This window comes from Triticum dicoccoides, chromosome 7A, assembly GCF_002162155.2.
Source record: "Triticum dicoccoides isolate Atlit2015 ecotype Zavitan chromosome 7A, WEW_v2.0, whole genome shotgun sequence".
NCBI lineage: Eukaryota > Viridiplantae > Streptophyta > Magnoliopsida > Poales > Poaceae > Triticum > Triticum dicoccoides.
Genome location: NC_041392.1, coordinates 230,329,293 through 230,333,589, shown reverse-complemented (window position 1 = coordinate 230,333,589; position 4,297 = coordinate 230,329,293).

Genomic DNA, 4,297 nt, shown 5'->3' with positions numbered 1-4,297 from the left:
ACCAAGAAAGATGAAGAGGGTAATTTCATTTACCCGAAACATACCACTCGACAGTGTCAACTCTTGATCTAGCAGTTCCAGGGCAAGCAGCCCAAAGATAAGGAAAAGGAGTCGGACAAAGTTGAAGACAAGGAAGATAGTGATGACGGATACCCTTAGGTCAATTCCACTCTGATGATTTTTGCTGATGTTGAAAGCAAAAGTCAACTAAAAGTTATCAACCGAGAGGCGAATATGGTCGCTCCGGTGACACCTAGTTATCTGAAGTGGTCTCAGACTGCCATAACATTCGGCCGGTCCGATCACCCAACGCACATCGCCACCCCTGGGAGCCAAGCCCTTTGGTGGTCGACCCAGTTGTTGAAGGCACTCGACTGACCAAAGTCTTGATGGATGGCGGCAGTGGTTTGAACATACTATATGCAGAGACATTAAAGGGGATGGGCATTCTGATGTCCAGACTCAGTGCCAGCAACATAAGTTTCCATGGAGTCATTCCTGGGAAGAAGGCTGAATCACTCAGCCAGATTGCTCTTGATGTGGTTTTCGGTGATTCCAAGAATTACCGCAAAGAAAAGTTGACATTTGAAGTTGTAGACTTCCAGAGTGCCTACCACGCTATTTTGGGCAGGCCGGCTTATGCACGCTTCATGGCCCGACCATGTTATGTGTATCTCAAATTGAAGATGCCTGGCCCCAAAGGTGTGATCACTATTACGGGCAATCGGAAGAAAGCGGAAGAATGTTTTAAGAAAGGTTCGAAGATCGCCGATGCTCAGATGGCAGTGGTGGGGTTGCAGGAATACCAGAAGACTGCAGACCCGAGTGATTTGTTGCGAGCCAAGAAGCCCGCTACAGAATCAGCTTTTCAGTCGACTGGCGATACGAAGGCAGCTCACATCCACCCGACCGACCCCAGCGCTGCTCCAACTCATATCTCGACAACACTCGACTCCAAATAGGAAGAAGCGCTCATCCAGTTCCTCCGTGAGAACTGGGACATTTTCGCATGGAAGCCTTCTGACATGCCAGGTGTTCCCAGGGAGCTAGCTGAGCACCGCCTAAGAGTCGACTCAAAAGTAAAACGTGTCAAGGAACATCTCCGACGGTCCGCCGTCCAGAAGAGAAAGGCCATTGGCGAGGAGGTGGCTCGGCTCTTAGCAGCGGAGTTCATCCGAGAAATCTACCACTCCGAGTGGCTCGCCAATGTTGTTATGGTCCCCAAGAAGGACAAGTCACTTCGCATGTGCATTGACTTTAAACATATCAATCGGGCCTGCCCGAAAGATCATTTTCCTCTCCCCTGCATCGACCAGATAGTTGACTCGACTGCGGGATGTGAGAGACTGTCTTTCTTAGACGCCTATTCCGGGTACCATCAGATCCGTCTGTATGGACCTGACGAGATCAAAACAGCTTTCATCACTCCATTCGGGTGCTTCTGTTATGTTACCATGCCGTTCGGCCTCAAGAATGCCGGAGCCACATTCATGAGGATGATTCAGAAGTGTTTGCTCACTCAAATCAATCGGAATGTGGAAGCATACATGGATGATATTATGGTCAAGTCACGGAAGGGTTCCGACCTGCTGACTGACCTTGCTGAAACCTTTGCCAACCTCAGGAGGTATGATATCAAGCTTAATCCATCAAAGTACACATTCGGAGTTCCTGGCGGAAAATTACTCGGTTTTCTCGTTTCCGAACGGGGAATCGACGCCAATCCAGAAAAAGTCGGTACTATACTCTGAATGAAAAGTCCTCTGCGAGTGCACGACGTCCAGAAGCTTATTGGTTGCTTGGCCGCCCTAAGTCGATTCATATCTCGTCTCGGTGAAAAGGCATTGCCTCTTTACCGATTGATGAAGAAGTCTGACAAGTTCGAGTGGACTCCTGAAGCTGATGCAGCGTTTGCAGAGCTCAAAGCTCTGCTCTCCACCCAGTCGGTGCTTGCTGCCCCAATCAGCAAGGAGCCTTTGCTGCTTTACATTGCAGCCACAGGACAAGTCGTCAGTACGGTACTTACGGTCGAGCGGGAAGAAGAAGGAAAAGCCTTCAAAGTTCAGCGCCCAGTATATTATATTTCTTAAGTCTTGACCCCATCGAAGCAAAGATATCCTCATTATCAGAAGCTTGTATATGGGATTTATATGACCACAAAGAAAGTTGCTCACTACTTCTCCGATCATTCCATTACAGTCGTCAGCGACGCTCCATTGTCAGAGATCCTGCATAACAGGGATGCAACTGGTCGAGTGGCAAAATGGGCGATTGAACTCCTTCCTCTAGATATCAAGTTTGAGGCAAAGAAAGCTATCAAGTCCCAGGCAATCGCAGATTTCGTCGCCGAGTGGATTGAACAGCAACTGCCGACTCAGGTTCACTCGGAGCATTGGACCATCTTCTTCGACGGCTCCAAGATGCTGAATGGTTCCGGTGCTGGAGTGGTGTTGGTCTCCCCCAGAGGAGATAAACTCAGATATGTTCTTCAAATCCACTTTGATTCCTCCAATAACGAGGCAGAATATGAAGCACTTTTATATGGGTTGCGCATGGCCATTTCACTCAGCGTCCGTCGCCTCATGGTCTATGGCGACTCAGATTTGGTGGTTAATCAGGTGATGAAGGAATGGGACGTCAGAAGTCCATCCATGACTGGTTATTGCAATGCAGTGAGAAAGCTGGAGAAGAAATTCAAGGGGTTAGAGCTTCATCACATACCCCGACTAAAAAATCAAGCAGCTGATGATCTGGCAAAAATAGGTTCCAAAAGAGAAGCCATTCCCAGCAATGTGTTTTTGGAACACATCCACACACCATCAGTTCAGGAGGATCCCTTCACTGAAGAGGCCCCGCAACCAAAAAGTTCCACGGATCTCATGGCCCTTCGCTGTTTGGGGGCTGGACATGGTTGGACCACTGAGAACGGGCAGGAGCGGCTTCACTCATGTGCTGGTAGCAGTTGACAAGTTCACCAAATGGATTGAAGCCAAGCCTATCAAGAATCTTGATGCTTGCACTGCTATCAGTTTCATCAGAGAGTTGATATTCAGATATGGAGTTCCGCACAGCATCATCACTGACAATGGGTCAAACTTCGATTCCGACAAATTCAGGGCCTTTTGCGCCTCTCAGGGCACTTGGGTCGACTATGCTTCGGTCGCTCACCCCCAGTCGAATGGGCAAGCAGAAAGGGAAAACGACCTAATTCTCAAAGGACTGAAACCCTGATTGATGCGCGGTCTCAAGCACGCAGCAGGTGCATGGGTCGACGAGCTTCCATCAGTCCTTTGGGGATTGAGGACAACCCCGAACCGATCGACCAGAAGAACACCATTCTTTCTGGTCTACAGAGCCGAGGCAGTCTTGCCAAGTGACCTGCTTCACAATGCTCCCCGAGTCGAGCTCTACTCTGAAGATGAAGCAGAACAAGCCCGGCAGGACGCAGTCGACCTCCTGGAAGAAGAAAGAGAAATGGCCATTATCCGATCGACCATCTATCAGTAAGACTTGCGTCGATTCCATGCCAGAAAAGTGAAGAGTCGAGCCTTCCAAGAAGGAGACTTAGTCCTCCGAGTGGATCAGCAGAAACCACACAAACTCGCTCCTACTTGGGAAGGCCCCTTCATAGTCACCAGAGTCCTCCACAATGGAGCATACCACCTCTACAATGTCGATCGCCAGATTGATGAGCCGCGAGCCTGGAATGCGGAGCTCCTCCGCCCCTTTTATACTTGAATTCTCACTCGGATGAGATGTAATAAGAAAAAACTCCTGTAGTTTATTTATCAAAGACAAGAGCGTTATAATTTTCCCAGTGATTATTACTGTTTTTGTTTGCGTGAGAAATTCCCCAGTGGGTGGCTTAGCTGCGAATCCGCTTCGCCTAAGTTTGTAAAAATAATTTCCTACCGAGTGGCGAGCCAGCCTCCCACTCGGGGGCTTAGCTGCGAATTTGTTTCGCCTAAGTATTTAAAAAATCCTACCGAGTGGAGAGCAACCCTCCCACTCGGGGACTTAGCTGTAGTCCAGTACTCGCCTAAGTTCTCTCACTTAGAGACTTAGCTGCAGTCCGGCACTCGCCTAAGTTTGAAAAAATCCTATCGAGTGGAGAGCAACCCTCCCACTCGGGGGCTTAGTTGCAGTCCAATGCTCGCCTAAGTTCTCTCACTTAGAGAGTTAGCTGCAGTCTGGCACTCGCCTAAGTTTGAAAAAATCCTACCGAGTGGAGAGCAATCCTCCCACTCGGGGGCTTAGCTGCAGTCCAGTACTCGCCTAAGTTCTCTCACTTGGAGAC